General features: G+C 40.5%; 1 long non-coding RNA gene across 3 annotated transcripts in view; it reads right to left on the bottom strand.

Annotated features, from left to right (window-relative positions):
- The window catches only part of LOC123329275, a 162,046-nt gene that overhangs the window by 113,116 nt on the left and 31,674 nt on the right, over nt 1-17,256 (bottom strand). Inside the window, exon 3 of one of the 3 annotated variants that reach the window (XR_006544668.2) lies at nt 12,669-12,728. The exons of the other annotated variants lie outside the window; for them this stretch is intronic. This is a non-coding gene — a long non-coding RNA (uncharacterized LOC123329275). Of the gene's footprint in view, nt 1-12,668; nt 12,729-17,256 lie in introns of those variants that run through there. 3 annotated transcript variants of the gene reach the window in all.

Here is a 17,256-nt window from a genome sequence, read left to right as displayed (position 1 = left end):
TCCTGTCTGACTCTTTGCAGCCCCATAGACTGCGACATACCAGGCTTCCCTGTCCATCACCAACTCCCAGAGCTTACTCAAACTCATGTCCATTGACTTGGTGATGCTATCCAATCATCTCATCCTCTGTCATCTACTTCTTCTCCTACCTTCAATATTTCCCAGCATCAAGGTCTTTTCAAATGAGTCAGCTTTTTGCATCATGTGGCCATATTAGAGTTTCACCTTCAGCATCAGTCCTTCCAATGAATATTCAGAACTGATTTCCTTTAGGGTGGACTGGTTGGATCTCCTTGCTGTCCAAGGGACTCTCCAGAGTCTTCTCCAACACCACAGTTCAAAAGCATCAATTTTTTAGCGCTCAGCTTTCTTTATAGTCCAACTCTCACATCCATACATGATCACTGGAAAAACCATAGCCTTGACTAGATGGACCTTTGTTGGTAAAGGAATGTCTCTGCTTTTTAATATGCTGTCTATGTTGGCCATAGCTTTTCTTCCAAGGAGCAAGCATCTTTTAATTTCATGGATGCAGTCACCATCTGCATTGATTTTGAAGCTAAAAAAAAAAAAAAAGTCTCTCACTGTTTCCACTGTTCCCCCATCTATTTGGCATGAAGTGATGGGACCAGATCCATGATCTTAGTTTTCTAAATGTTGAGTTTTAAGCCAACTATTCACTCTCCTCTTTAGTTTTCATCAAGAGGCTCTTTAGTTCATTTTCTGCCATAAGGGTAGTGTCAATCTGATTTTGGTATTGACCATCTGGTGATGTCCATGTGTAGAGTCTTCTCTTGTGTTGTTGGAAGAGGGTGTTTGCTATGACCAGCGTGTTCTCTTGGCAAAACTCTATTAGACTTTGCCCTGCCTCATTCTGTACTCCAAGACCAAATTTGCCTATTACTCCAGATATTTCTTGACTTCCTCCTTTTGCATTCCAGTCCCCTAATGAAAAGGACATCTCTTTTCAGTGTTAGTTCTAGAAGATCTTGTAGGTCTTCATAAAATAGTTCAACCCTCAACTTTTTAAGCATTACTGGTCAGGGCAGTGATACGGAATGGTTTGCCATTCAGTGAATGGTTTGTAATGAGATTAGTGTCCTTAAAAGAAGAAAGAGAGATGAGAGCTCTTCCTCTCCACATCTGAAGACACAGTAAGCAGGTAGCCTCCCGAGGCAGTAAGTTACAGCAGTCACTGGGCTCAAGGGCTCACGTTATTTAGTTCCCCTTTCTCAGAGATAACAATGAATAAACATTGTGTCATTTAATGAGGAATGAATTTAAAGGCAGATGCAATTATCTGTAAAATGTTCCTTCAGAAAGAATTATGAGTTTCAGGTGCTTCTTCTTTAAAATAATCTTTAGTACTTTAGGGACATATTATCACCTTGAATGGCCACACATTTTAAACTACTCCATACTCTTGTAAATGATATTTTATTTAAGTTTCATTCCATCTAAAGACAAGGTTAACATGAAAGTGAAAAGTGAAAGCATTAGCTACTTAGTTGTGTCTGACTCTGCAACTCCATGGACTATAGCCTGCCAGGCTCCTCTGTCCATGGAATTCTCCATGTAAGAACACTGGAGAGGGTTGCCATGCTTTTCTATAACATACATAATTTAACTGTATATTTGAACAACTATTTAGCTGTTAAGTGATAGCAGTACAGAGTTTAATAAATCCAAATCCTATTCAGTTCAGTCGCTCAATCGTGTCTGACTCTGTGACCCCATGAACCACAGCACACCAGGCCTCCCTGTCCATCACCAGCTTCTGGAATTTACCCAAACTCATGTCCATTGAGTCGGTGATGCCATCCAGCCATCTCATCCTCTGTTGTCCCCTTCTCCTCCTGCCCTCAATCTTTCCCAGCATCAGGGTCTTTTCAAATGAGTCAACTCTTCCCATGAGGTGGCCAAAGTACTGGAGTTTCAGCTTCAACATCAGTCCTTCCAATGAACACCCAGGACTGATTTCCTTTAGGATGGACTGGTTGGATCTCCTTCCAATCCAAGGGACCTTCAAGAGTCTTCTCCAACACTACAGTTCAAAAGCATCAATTCTTCAGCACTCAGCTTTCTTTATAGTCCAACTCTCTCTACATGACTACTGGAAAAATCATAGTCTTGACTAGATGGACCTTTGTGGACAAAGTAATGTCTCTGCTTTTTAATATGCTGTCTAGCTTGGTCATAACTTTCCTTCCAAGGAGTAAGTGTCTTAATTTCATGGCTGCAATCACCACCTGCAGTGATTTTGGAGCCCCCCAAAATAAAGTCAGCCACTGTTTCCACTTCTCTGGTGGTTCAGATGGTAAAGCATCCGTCTACAATGTGGGAGACCTGGGTTTGATCCCTGGGTAGGGAAGATCCCCTGGAGAAGGAAATGGCAATCCACTCCAGTACTATTGCCTGGAAAATCCCATGGACAGAGGAGCCTGGTAGGCTACAGTCCACGGGGTCACAAAGAGTTGGATACGACTGAACGATTTCAATTTTACTTTCACTGTTTCCCCATCTGTTTCCCATGAAGTGATGGGACTAGATGCCATGATCTTAGTTTTCTGAATGTTGAGCTTTAAGCCAACTTTTTCACTTTCTCTTTCACTTTCATCAAGAAGCTCTTCAGCTCTCCTTCACTTTCTGCCATAAGGGTGGTGTTATCTGGACATCTGAGGTTATTGATACCTCTCCTGGCAATCTTGATTCCAGCTTGTGCTTCTTCCAGCCCAGCGTTTCTCACAATGTACTCTGCATAGAAGTTAAATAAGCAGGGTGACAATATACAGCCTTGATGTACTCTTTTTCCTATTTGGAACCAGTCTGTTGTTCCAAGTACAGTTCTAACTGTTGCTTCCTGACCTGCATACAGGTTTCTCAAGAGGCAGGTCAGGTGGTCTGGTATTCCCATCTCTTTCAGAGTTTTCCAGCTTATTGTGATCCACATAGTCAAAGGCTTTGGTGTAGTCAATAAAGCAGAAATAGATGTTTTTCTGGAACTCTCTTCCTTTTTTCCATGATCCAGTGGATGTTGACAATTTGATCTCTGGTTCCTCTGCCTTTTCTAAAATCAGCTTGAACATCTGCAAGTTCATGGTTCACGTATCTGAAGCCTGGCTTGGAGAATTTTGAGCATTACTTTCAAGAAGTAGAGACATTTACAGAAACAGACAATTTCAGTGTAATATTTTCTCCTATTATACAGGTAAACAAATGGTGCTACAGGACCACAGAGGGTAGGCTGTATCAAAGTTATGTTCTAAGTGATAAGAAGGTGCACGGTGCTGGAAACCAAACATCTTATGAGAATAATACAGGATAATCTAAAACATTACCCCATAAAACAACATAGTATTAGAGCAGGTAGGTAGTATCAGCCCTGGGTTGGGAAGATCCCCTGGAGGATGACATGGCAACCCACTCCAGTATTCTTGCCTAGAAAATCCCCATGGACAGAGGAGCCTGGTGGGCTATAGTTCATGGAGTAGCAAAGAGTCAGACACGACTGAGCAATTAAGCACAGCACAGGTAGTACCAGGGTGTACAGGACAAGTTAAGAGGCAGCATTCAATTTCCTGGAGAAATCTGTAAGGGCTTAGCAATTCTCCTAAACCATGGAAGGAAAAAACTAAAATTTTAGCATATATGGTCAAGAAATTGACCCTTTGAGAAAATTTTCAAGTTCATTGCAATATGTAGATTGGCACTAGCTGAACAAAACTGTATAGTTGATTATCTGGAATGCACAGAGTAAATGCTATTGATCTTTGGATTGTGGCTAAGCAAGAAATTGTTTTAATAGAGTCTCATTTTCAACAGGACGTGCTGATTAGCAAAATGGTTGTTATGAGACACTGGGGACTTTTACGTTTGTTGGTTATTTTTCTTAAGTTAAAGGATGAAAACATAAGGAAAAAATAAAAACCTAATGTATTTACAACTATGAAAACATAGCTTTTATTCTTCAAACCTTATACAATATCAATATGCAGAAAAAGAAAACACAGACTTCTAAGTGGGAATAAAATACAGTCGTATGTTATTGTCCTAATTTTGTCTCAAACTTAAAAATATAAAAGCATATATATTGCCACTAGCTGGGCCAAGTACAGTGAAATATGAGTCAGAAAGGTTAAAACCTGTGATTAATAAAAATTGGAAGTAGATAAGTCAGATAGAAAGCTTATAGAAAAATGCACCATTCTCAAAGATATAAAGGAAACATACTGGTGAGACTAATTTTAATGAGAAGCTCATAGTCATTAGATTGGTGATCAGAAATATGCACTATTGATATTCTAGGCTTTTATTTGTACAGATGTTTGTGACATCAGTCTTAATTTGTAAATATAAGGTATAGTTGAAAAATACATCTATCTCACTAAGAGCAATATATTACAAATCAACACAGGTAAATGCTTTGCTTTATGTATACTTGATATAATCAGAAATACAAATATCAACTGTTTTCTCTGAATATTTCTGCTCTGAAAAATGTGGAACATACAATAGATATATTCAAAATAGTATCATAAAGGAGCGTAATCCTTTTGAAAAACAAGAAATCTATATTTTAAAGAAGTATAACAATACATGAATGTCACATAAGAAAATGAATTTATTGTGGAAAATCATCAGAAGGAAGTAGATAAGGGTTTTATTCAAATGACTAGGAAGTCTGACAGAACCAGAACAAAATAAAGACGTTAGGAAGATTAGAGAATAATATCCTGGCACTCACGTTTCTAGAGATAGTCTAGGGAGCTAAGGCTGCAGCTATTTGCATGTGTCAGGGCAAAGGGATTTCTTTTTTTTTTTTTTTTCCCCTTTGTTGGCATGAATACAGCTCCTCCTATTCTCATCGGTTTCTACACAGATGATTTGTATCAGTCCAGGAAGTTGTGTTGAGTCTGGTCATTATGGATGACGGGCTTCAGGAAAGAGAGAACACTGCACATTCCACTCTACCCTGATAACATTCTATAAGCTAAATCATCTTTTAATATTCTGCATGATCAATATTTACTATTTAAAGTAATTCTGCAAAAAGTACAAGCTAACACTCTACATTTTTATTAATGCTAATGAATTTTTGTTTATTGAGTTGGTAGAAGGGAAACATATTGTCACTCACAAGTAATATTATTTCTACTCATGTCTCTACTTCTGATTGATCTGGAAGATAATATTTAAAAAAGTACAGTGAACTGTCAGTTGCTTAATGGTAGTCCAACTCTTTGTGACCCCATCGACTGTAGCCTGCCTGGCTCCTCTGTCCATGGAATTCTCCAGGCAAGAATACTGGAGTGGGTAGCTCCCCTTCTCCAGGGGATCTTCCCAAGCCAGGGATCGAACCTAGGTCTCTTGCATTGCAGGTGGATTCTCTACCAGCTGAGCCACTGGGGAAGCCATTGTGAGCTATGCTTTATTCTAATCTTTACCTTAAAAATTCTGTTTCTGTACTCTCCTTTGTTAACACAGAAAATAGAATATTTTAGAAAAGAAATTGGGAGATCAAGAACTGAGCAACTCTAGTGAGAGTTCAACCCTTGATGAGCAGTTATTTGAAATGGAAGGAGATGATCCAAGTTTTAGAAAAGGCAGAGGAACCAGAGATCAAATTGCCAACATCCGCTGGATCATGGAAAAAGCAAGAGAGGTCCAGAAAAACATTTATTTCTGGTTTATTGACTATGCCAAAGCCTTTGACTTTGTGGATCACAATAAACTGTGGAAAATTCTGAAAGAGATGGGAATACCAGACCACCTGATCTGCCTCTTGAGAAATTTGTATGCAGGTCAGGCAGCAACAGTTAGAACTGGACATGGAACAACAGACTGGTTCCAAATAGGAAAAGGAGTACGTCAAGGCTGTGTATTGTCACCCTGTTTATTTAACTTATATGCAGAGTACATCATGAGAAACGCTGGACTGGAAGAAGCCCAAGCTGGAATCAAGGATTGCTGGGAGAAATATCAATAACCTCAGATATGCAGATGACACCACCCTTATGGCATAAAGTGAAGAGGAACTCAAAAGCCTCTTGATGAAAGTGAAAGAGGAGAGTGAAAAAGTTGGCTTAAAGCTCAACATTCAGAAAACATGGCTTAAAGCTCAACATTCAGAAAACAAAGATCATGGCATCTGGTCCCATCACTTCATGGGAAATAGATGGGGAAACAGTGGAAACAGTGTCAGACTTTTTTTTGGGGGGTGAGGGGCTCCAAAATCACTGCAGATGGTGACTGCAGCCATGAAATTAAAAGATGCTTACTCCTTGGAAGGAAAGTTATGACCAATCCAGATAGCATATTCAAAAGCAGAGACATTACTTTGCCAACAAAGGTCCATCTAGTCAAGGCTATGGTTTTTCCTGTGGTCACGTATGGATGTGAGAGTTGGACTGTGAAGAAGGCTGAGCACCGAAGAATTGATGCTTTTGAACTGTGGTGCTGGAGAAGACTCTTGAGAGTCCCTTGGACTGCAAGGAGATTCAACCAGTCCATTCTAAAGGAGATCAGTCCCTATGTTCTTTTGAAGAACTGATGCTAACGCTGAAACTCCAGTACTTTGGCCACCTCATGCGAAGAGTTGAGTCATTGGAAAAGAGTCTGATGCTGGGAGGGATTGGGGGCAGGAGGAGAAGGGGACGACAGAGGATGAGATGGCTGGATGGCATCACTGACTCGATGGGCGTGAGTCTGAGTGAACTCCGGGAGTTGGTGATAGACAGGGAGGCCTGGCATGCTGCGATTCATGGGATCACAAAGAGTCGGACACGACTGAGCGACTGAACTGAACTGATTCAAGATGCATATTATTGAAGTGTTTATGACTATCCTTAGCATGAGATTGTACATATAGAAAGAACAATGCCAGCAGTGCCTAAGATAAGCCTATCAATAAAGAGGCACATGATGAACCAGAATTCTGTTCTACATAGTACTTGGCTGCAGGCCAGGGAATTTGAAAGATATTTAAGATTCCTTTATACTGAGCAGCCATCATCTTTCTCTCCAAATTAAAAAGGTCTGAAATGCACATGACCATATGTCATGTAACATCCTACAAAATGCATAAAGAAAAACACCTGCCAAATAGGAAAACTATTGGTTTCTTTGTAATTGGTTATCTTCAGCCACTGATAATTTCTTGTACTGCTTGTTTCGAAATGTTCTTCCATTTGTGGAATTCAATATTCCTATAAAGCTAATCCATAGTCACACATTAATGCTTAATCTGTTCTCTACAGTACAGCAACAGAGTCTACTCAGGGACTAGAACATCCCTATGGTGTATAATAATGGAGCAGGTCATTCAAGTGTGGAACTGGGGGGTATTGACAATGGCAAATACAATTGGGTTTAAAATGAAAATGCTCACTTTGTGCTTTTTAGAATTTAATTGCTGCCAAGATAATGCTATCAACTGTATTTTTAGGTGCTATCCTCTAGCACAGCACAAGATATATGAGTTTTAATATCAGTAATACCTTGAAGTTAAGTAATGACCATCTCCTTTGCCCTCGCCCAAGGTGTTCATGGAATTCTAAAGAACAGTTTTGCCGTTAGCCTCACAGTGACCCTATAAGGGAGAGAGCTATGGACATCCAGAAAAAAAATCCATAAAACAGAGGGAGATGCAGGTTATCAAGAGTTTGTATTACATTTCTTTACTTTCAGAAGGTTTTAGAGTGAAATTTAGCTCAGACTGATGGTCACCATTATAAAATTTGTTAGGATTGAAACAGGAGTATATCCCTGTGTTGAATCTTTATTAAAATATTTTTCTTTGATAAATGAACAAAAATAATTTTAAATGCAAAATGAATATGCTTAGAGCATTGTGGAAAATACATAGCAATGTTTCAACTTTTCTTCTACTCTCAAACAGGAGAGAAAATTAACACAATGAATTTCAAAAGGTACTTTTAGAAATTCCACTGGTTAGGATAATTTTCCCTTCACACTCTTCTTTATGGAAAATCTGTTGTTGCTGTTTAGTTGCTAAGTCACATCCAACTCTTTGCCACCCCACGGACTGCAGCACACCCCGCTTGCCTGCCTTTCACTTTTTCCCAGAGTTTGCACAAATTCATGTCCACTGAGTTGGTGATGCTATCTAACCATCTCATCCTCTGGCACTCTCTTCTCCTTTTGCCTTCACTCTTTCCCAGCATCAGGTTCTTTCCCAGCGAGTTAGCTGTTTGTATCAGGTGGCCAAAGTATTGGAGCTTCAGCACCAGCGTCAGTCTTTCCAATGAATATTCAGATTTACTTTCCTATAGGATTGACTGGTTTGATCTCCTTGCAGTCCAAGGGACTCTCAAGAGTCTTCTCCAGCAACACAATTCGAGATTATCAGTTCTTCAACACTCAGCCTGCTTTATGGTCCAACTCTCACATCTGTACATGACTACTGGAAAAAGCACAGCTTTGACTAGACGGTCACTCTACGGTGAGGGAAACGTATGGCCATTTACTTTCCGACAGTGCCAGGGTTACATGCAGAATCATCCGGAAACCAGGCCCATATTACTTGTTCCGCAGTCACCTGATCCTAAAAAACTTCCTTTGGGACATAAGGTGCAGATTGAGAGGAGGGAATGGAGCAGAAGTAGGAGCTCTGAGTACGTGAGCCACTTACTGGTAAATTCACATATGCGTTTAATGCCTGACTGCATACATACTTACTTCCGTTTGAGAACAGGGTCTCCAAACAAGCGTGCTGTACAGAATCAAATTGATAGTGATGGCTTAGGTTGCTTATAATAGGTTCTTTGTATGACTTGCCTTTGCTCTGTACAGTTCTTTTTTTTATAGCTAGATCTCTCATGATACCACCCTTATGGCAGAAAGTGAAGAGGAACTCAAAAGCCTCTTGATGAAAGTGAAAGTGGAGAGTGAAAAAGTTGGCTTAAAGCTCAACATTCAGAAAATGAGGATAATGTCATCCAGTCCCACCACTTCATGGGAAATAGATGGGGAAACAGTGGAAACAGTGTCAGATTTCATTTTTCTGGGCTCTAAAATCACTACAGATGGTGACTGCAGCCATGAAATTAAAAGACGCTTACTCCTTGGAAGGAAAGTTATGACCAATCTAGATAGCATATTCAAAAGCAGAGGCATTACTTTGCCAACAAAAGTCCGTCTAGTCAAGGCTATGGTTTTTCCAGTGGTCATGTATGGATGTGAGAGTTGGACAGTGAAGAAGGCTGAGCGCCAAAGAATTGATGCTTTTGAACTGTGGTGTTGGAGAAGACTCTTGAGAGTCCCTTGGACTGCAAGGAGATCCAACCAGTCCACTCTGAGAGAGATCAGCCCAGGGATTTCTTTGGAATGAATGATGCTAAAGCTGAAACTCCAGTACTTTGGCCACCTCATGCGAAGAGTTGAGTCATTGGAAAAGACCCTGATGCTGGGAGAGATTGAAGGCGGGAGGAGAAGGGGACGACAGAGGATGAGATGGCTGGATGGCATCACTGACTCGATGGACGTGAGTCTGAGTGAACTCTGGGAGTTGGTGATGGACAGGGAGGCCTGGTGTGCTGTGGTTCATGGGGTCGCAAAGAGTCGGACACGACTGAGCGACTGATCTAATCTGATCTGATCTCTCAACTGGCTGATTTTTAGCTCTCTTTATATTAGAAGTCATGAACACCATATAATCATTTATTTTGTGTTGTTTAGTTGCTAAGTTCTGTCCAGCTCTTTTGCAACCCCATGGATGGTAGGCCACCAGGCTCCTCTCTCCATGGAATTCTCCAGGCACGAACACTGGAGTGGGTTGACATTTCCTTCTCCTGGGAATCTTCCTGATCCAAGGCTTGAATCCACATCTCCTGCTTGGCAGCCAGACTGTTTATCACTGAGCCCCAAAGAAGTCCTTATTTTATGTTCAGTTCAGTTCAGTTCAGTCGCTCAGTTGTGTCCGACTCTTTGCAACCCCATGAATCGTAGCACGCCAGGCCTCTCTGTCCATTACCAACTCCCGGAGTTCACTCAGACTCATGTCCATCAAGTCAGTGATGCCATCCAGCCATCTCATCCTCTATCGTCCCATTTTCCTCCTGCCCCCAATCCCTCCCAACATCAGAGTCTTCTCCAATGAGTCAGCTCTTCACATGAGGTGGCCAAAGTACTGGAGTTTCAGCTTTAGCATCATTCCTTCCAAAGAACATCCAGGGCTGATCTCCTTCAGAATGGACTGGTTGGATCTCCTTGCAGTCCAAGGGACTCTCAACAGTCTTCTCCAACATCACAGTTCAAAAGCATCAATTCTTCGGCACTCAGCTTTCTTCACAGTCCAACTCTCATGTCCATACATGACCATTGGAAAACCATAGCCTTGACTAGATGGACCTTTATTGGCAAAGTAATGTCTCTGCTTTTCAATATGCTATCTAGGTTGGTCATAACTTTCCTTCCAAGGAGTAAGCGTCTTTTAATTTCATGGCTGCAATCACCATCTGCAGTGATCCTGGAGCCCAAAAATATAAAGTCTGACACTGTTTCTGCTGTTTCCCCATCTATTTCCCATGAAGTGATGGGACCAGATGCCATGATCTTCATTTTCTGAATGTTGCGCTTTAAGCCAACTTTTTCACTCTCCTCTTTCACTTTCATCAAGAGGCTTTTGAGTTCCTCTTCACTTTCTGCCATAAGGGTGGTGTCATCTGCATATCTGAGGCTATTCATATTTCTCCTGGCAATATTGATTCCAGCTTGTGCTTCTTCCAGCCCAACATTTCTCATGATATACTCTGCATATAAGTTAAATATGCAGGATAACAATATACAGCCTTGACGTACTCCTTTGCCTATTTGGAACCAGTCTGTTGTTCCATGTCCAGTTCTAACTGTTGGCTCCTGACCTGCATATAGGTTTCTCAAGAGGCAGATCAGGTGGTCTGGTATTCCCATCTCTTGAAGAATTTTCCACAGTTTATTGTGATCTACACAGTCAAAGGCTTTGGCATAGTCAAGAAAGCAGAAATAGATGTTTTTCTGGAACTCTGATGCTTTTTTCATGATCCAGCGGATGTTGGCAATTTGATCTCTGGTTCCTCTGCCTTTTCTAAAACCAGCTTGAACATCCAGAAGTTCATGGTTCACGTATTGCTGAAGCCTGGCTTGGAGAATTTTGAGCATTACTTTACTAGCATGTGTGTTAACAGACAACAAATATGAAGACCTGTTGATCCTTTTCTCTCTGCCCCCAAATACATAAAACCCTCCACTGTAAAATCAAGGAAGACCTTATTGTGGAGTGCCAACAAACCAAGTAAAATTTCCAGAAAGATAATTTGATTTAAGATTATAATCATTCAGTTTTAATCTGAAGGTAAGCACTTTGGTTGCATGCTGAGGGATGGAGACAAAGGGTTGATGAGGCTGAGCCATTCCGTCATTCATTTGGAGTGCACTGACTAATAACATTAATTTCCAACACGCTCCTCTTTCCTGATGCTTGTTTTTTATAGCCAAGAACTTCAGATTCACAGCCTCTCTATGGTTCCATCTTAGGAGAATGCTTCCTGCTTCATATAGCTTTTCCTGTGTCTGTTCTGAGTCATGGTTTCATTTCTACGGTGTCTATTTCTTTGTATTTTTTTCATCACTGCAGTCTAATGTGCCTCTGTTTTCCAGAAAGTTTTCAGGATAGCTGTTTCTCTAATATATTTTTCTTCTTTCTTATCCATCTTTTACGCATATCCTCATATAGACACTGTCTCTGCTATGGGAACGGGGTTGGTTACAATGAAAGGAAGAAAAACACAGGGACTTCTTAGCTAACATTCTTAAATCAGTTGTGTACCGTGGGGCTGAAAAGCAATGTATCATCCTCCTGTATCACTTGTAAATTATGTCTTCAGAATTATCTTGACACGTAAGAACTGATGTACTTGAATGAGGTACTAGCTCAAGAATTCTAAAGTCTCCTCACATATAACAGAAGTATGTGGAATCCAGGATCTAGCCTTCGACACTTCTTCAAGCATATTCTAATTCCTTATCTTTTCTGAAACTCCCCTTTCCAGACTCATGCACTAAAGTATGTAATTGTTTCCTTTTACAGATGAATGTGTTTTATAAATACACATATATTTATTTCCACATCCCTGTCAAATGTAATCTGCTTATTTTCAAACTTAATGCTATGAAATCCACTTGCTCTTGTAGGACATGTCACCCATACTCATACCATCTACAACTTCTGAAATTTCCTACATTCCTTTAAAATCTCACATATTTTCCATTCATTGAGAAAACGTTTGGAAATAGGAGATACATCAGTTCAGTTCAGTAGTTCAGTCATGTCCAACTCTTTGCGACCCCATGAATCACAGCACACCAGGCCTTGCTGTCCATCATCAACTCCTGGAGTTCACCCAAACTTATGTGCATCGAGTCAGTGATGCCATCCATCCATCTCATCCTCTGTCATCCCCTTCTCCTCCTGCCCCCAATCCCTCCCAGCATCAGGGTCTTTTCCAATGAGTCAACTCTTCACATGAGGTGGCCAAAGTAGTGGAGTTTCGGCCTCAGCATCAGTCCTTCCAATGAACACTCCGGACTGGTCTCCTTCAGAATGGACTGGTTGGATCTCCTTGCAGTCCAAGGGACTCTCAAGAGTCTTCTCCAACACCACAGTTCAAAAGCATCAATTCTTCAGCACTCAGCTTTCTTCACAATCCAACTCTTACATCCATATATGACCACTGGAAAAACCATAGGAGATATATAACCAAGTATAAAAAATTATATACAATTTTAGGGTTGGGAGGGAGGAAAATGTCACTTTTGAGTAAAAAGTAAGTGATAGGGATTAAGAATGCACTTGACTTATAGTTCACTTATGCCACAGGACCTAAGAAACACAGGCTCTCATAAAAGCCCAATCATTTGTATAAAAACGAACATTTATTCACAGCGTTTTAAAGAGAATTGGGTATTTTTTATACCATTATTGCCTGGATTCCCTTCCATCCTTTCACCCAACTTCCTTATTTAATCTACACTCCCAGATAATGATCAAAATTTTCTCATAAGCATCCATGTAAAACTTGACCAAATTTTTCAGTCAGCTCTACCACGCTGTGATTCACACCACACCCCTAAGTGCATTGTAATGCTTAGCCACTGTTTGTTGCTGCAATATTTACATTTGGTCATTAAAACCGAAGGCATACTTCTTGTGTGTGGCTTGACTTTGCAGGATCGTGAAGCACTGTCACCCTTTCATGTGGGGATTGCAGAACCCTGCATTCTTCATGTCTGAATATCAGTTTTCACTGAGCCATTGGATATGAGATTGTAAAAGAGCAAATATGTTGTCAGGCAGTAAGTTAGTCTATCTGAATAAACAACTATCTCAAATTTATCCTTTCCTCAGATGCCAATTTTTGCCTCAAGGATCCATGATGTAGGCACTGTCCGAGGTTCAGGATAAGCAAGGACTAATCTTTGAGTCCTTTCCTCTCCTTCACTGAGTTCTAATTGAGTCCAATACTCCAAGCTCTTTATCAGATAAACTTAAAATGTAAAGGGACTTGATGGAGGGTGGGGGGGGGGGGGGTGGGCCTTGGAGGAGGTGGAGAACCTTACAGGACACAGGCCAAATGTGTTTTTCAATTCAGGGGAAAAATTTATTTAAATAAATTTATGGGCCTGCAAAGGCATGATGATATTATCCTTTTTGTTTTCATATATTGTTTCTCCCAACTCAGTTGGGGACACTGCCAGAAGTCTCTCAAAGAAGCTTACAGGAATGTGGAAAGTCTGAAAGGAGTGGGGGTGAGTAGGATAAGAGACGTTAATGAGAAGGGACGGTTCTTAATTGTACTTTGACTTCTCTCCCAAGCAGCGTGTCTTACTGGAGAGCTGCTATGGGGACTGTGGTGTTTAATTTCCTGACGTTTCTGAGAATCAAACCTAACGGGTATGGTTTGATTAACATAGTTTAGTAAGGATGTTGGCTTTCTGGTCTCCTCTGACATGTAAGAGAGGCCAAACTAATAAGAAACTCTAAGCAGGCCTTTTGTTACAACAAATATTCTAAGTGGATCTTCCTGTCAAGAGAACAAATCCCCTTATACATCACGCTTAGACTTCTCCCTGATTTCTTTGGTTGGACATCTGGCCTCGCCTTGGCTGGGGCCTGAACCAGTCTGAGGGGAAGGATGATTTTTTTTTAATTTTTGACTGTCCTGTTCCTAGTCCCTAACAGTGTCTGGCACACAGTATGTAGTAGTAGTGTTAAGTCACTTAGCTGAGTCTGCCTCTTTGCAACCCCATGGACTGTAGCCCTCCAGGCTCCTCTGTCCATGGAATTCTCCAGGCAAGAATACTAGGGTGGGTTGCCATTCCCTTCTCTGGGGGATCTTCCCAACCCAGGTCGCTCGCACTGCAGGCAGATTCTTTACTATCTGAGCCACCAGGGAAGGCCAGCACACAATACATACGGACTATATTTTTGTAAAAGAGTGAATGAATAAAGTGAAGGATGGCCCAAAGCCCCTCTCAATCAGAGTACTAAAGATAAATATTTAAGATGGGTGTCGAGGACATGGTCATCTTTACCACATCCCTCCTGTCTGGCTGTAAGTCTCTGGAGGACTCAAAGAAACCCAGTTCTAATCAGTGTACTAGCTCAGTCCACAATCAGTCCCCTGTGAGTGAATGTCTCTAGTTTCTTACAATCACACAGCAACCATTGCAAATTGTTTTCAATAACATACTTATCCCTGCATGGAAATGTTTGCACATTTCTTGACTTTCTACAAGGGGTAGAAAGACAGAGACCTGACTTTTGAAATGGATAGACCTAAATTCCCATCCCTCTGGTCCTTCCCAACTCAGTCCTCCCTTATCCTTAGTTTGACTCACCTATAAAATGGACCTGGTAAAATGTTCAGTGTGGTTAAGAAGACAAGAGAGAAATGATTTAGAGTACTTAGGTCAGAATCTAGCTAATTTAGAACTGAAACATGCCATATACACCTTAATCTTTCAAGTAGTTAGTTCAGGATTTGGGCGCAAAATGTACTCCTTGAGTGTAAGGAGTAAACATATGCTGCTGCTGCTGCTAAGTCGCTTCAGTCGTGTCCGACTCTCTGCGACCCCAGAGACGGCAGCCCACCAGGCTCCCCCGTCCCTGGGATTCTCCAGGCAAGAACACTGGAGTGGGTTGCCATTTCCTTCTCCAATGCATGAAAGTGAAAAGTGAAAGTGAAGTCACTTAGTCATGTCCGACTCTTTGCGACCCCATGGACTGCAGCCTACCAGGCTCCTCCGTCCATGGGATTTTCCAGGCAAGAGTAAACATATGGCACTCCGTTAATGCTTTGTACTCTGAAGCTGAGAATGGTCATGACCTGATGACTCTATTCAGGTACAGAGAAATAGGTAATGACTCTGGCCAGGGAAAATGAGAACAGAGAAAGCAAGCACATTCTCTGTTCCCTCTGTAGACAATCAGCCTGTGACTGTAAGCCTAGGATCTGATTGCCCTTCTTAATAGTTTCAGCAAGTATAACTATGAAATGTAAGAAGCCAAGTAATTACTGAATTTTTTAAAGTGAAAGTGAAAGTCACTCAGTCATGTCCAACTCTTTGTGACTCCATGGACTTTACATTCCATAGAATTCTCCAGGCCAGAATACTGGAGTGGGTAGCCTTTTCCTTCTCCAGGGGATCTTCCCAACCCAGGGATCGAACCTAAGTCTCCTAAAATTTTTAAAAGTCTTTTCAATTAAAGTGGTCTCAAGGGTTTTAAAACCTCAATGACTCTTGAGGTGTATCTTTTGTCAGTTTTTCTTGTTTTCAAAACATGTATCCAGGAGAAGAATGGATGAGTTCTTAAATGTACTTTCATCATGCTTATTCTATCTACACAACACATGTCTGGGCAACATTTTAAAATATTTTTTCAAAAGTAGCTAAACATAAAGAATATTTAATCTGACTATATTTCTTTACTTCTTTGGGATAAGAATCAACTTTTTTAAAATTTTGGAATGTGTTTAATAATTTTAGAGGTATCCAATAGCTTTTGTACCTTTTTGGATAATGAAAAGAGGGAGAGCCAAGAGTATGAAAGATGATAGAACTGCCATCTGTTGAACAATTTTCTGTTGTCCTGACTCAATGGAGTATATTCTAGAATGTCTTGTGCTGATAGTCCCATATGGTTTCAAGCCAGTTAATTTAAGTACATATCAGCTTCACAATATAGATGATGATCTAGACAAACTGTCCAGCAGAACTTTCTGTGATGATGGAAAGAGTCTGTATCTATGTTCTCCAATATGACTTAGCAGCCACATATGTTATAAGAGCTACGTGTGACTTGTGGTTTAATATTAGCAAAGTACTAGTTTAACCTTTATTTCAGTATTTATTTCAATCTGGTATGAAGCCAAATGAGTACCCCAAAAGATGTCTTCCACTGAGTTTTACTTTCACTCAAGCACAGAAAACTGGAAGGATAACAATTCAGATAGCAATGCAATTTCTTTTGATACTACTGAGAAAAGAAACCCATTATTAGCAAAAACATACATAGAATAAGCATTTATTCCTTACCTACTTTGTGTCCAATACTATGTAAGAAACTAGGGAAACAAACATAAATATAAGGCATCAGTTCAGTTCAGTCACTCAGTCGTGTCCGACTCTTTGTGACCCCATGAATCGCAGCATGCCAGGCCTCCCTGTCCATCACCAACTCCCAGAGTTCACTGAGACTCACGTCCATCAAGTCAGTGATGCCATCCAGCCATCTCATCCTCTGTCGTCCCCTTTTCCTCCTGCCCTCAATCCCTCCCAGCATCAGAGTCTTTTCCAATGATAAGGCATAAGCCCTGCCTAAGAGCCATATAAACAAGTGAATAAACAGGTAAATAAGCAACTATAAATGCACTAATAAGTACTGTAGCAAAACCACATGCTTGTGACTATGGGAAGGTAGAAATGAAATTAGAAATTTGCCTATATTTGGTATAAAATGGTATTAGTTAGGAAATTCTTATAAGAAGAATATTCAGAACAGCATAAGATGCCTATATTTTAACCCATAGCTGGCTATATTATTCTCTAAAGTATGAAAATGTTATTCTTGAACTTTTCATTGAATTTTGGCCATTGGATAACTATAATCACACATATATATACACACACACACACACACACACACACATATATATTTCAGCATTTATTTCAATCTTGTATGAAGCCAAATGAGTACCC

This window comes from Bubalus bubalis, chromosome 14, assembly GCF_019923935.1.
Source record: "Bubalus bubalis isolate 160015118507 breed Murrah chromosome 14, NDDB_SH_1, whole genome shotgun sequence".
Taxonomy (NCBI): domain Eukaryota; kingdom Metazoa; phylum Chordata; class Mammalia; order Artiodactyla; family Bovidae; genus Bubalus; species Bubalus bubalis.
The sequence above is the reverse complement of the archived record's forward strand: the minus strand, read 5'-3'. Positions and strand labels throughout refer to the sequence as shown.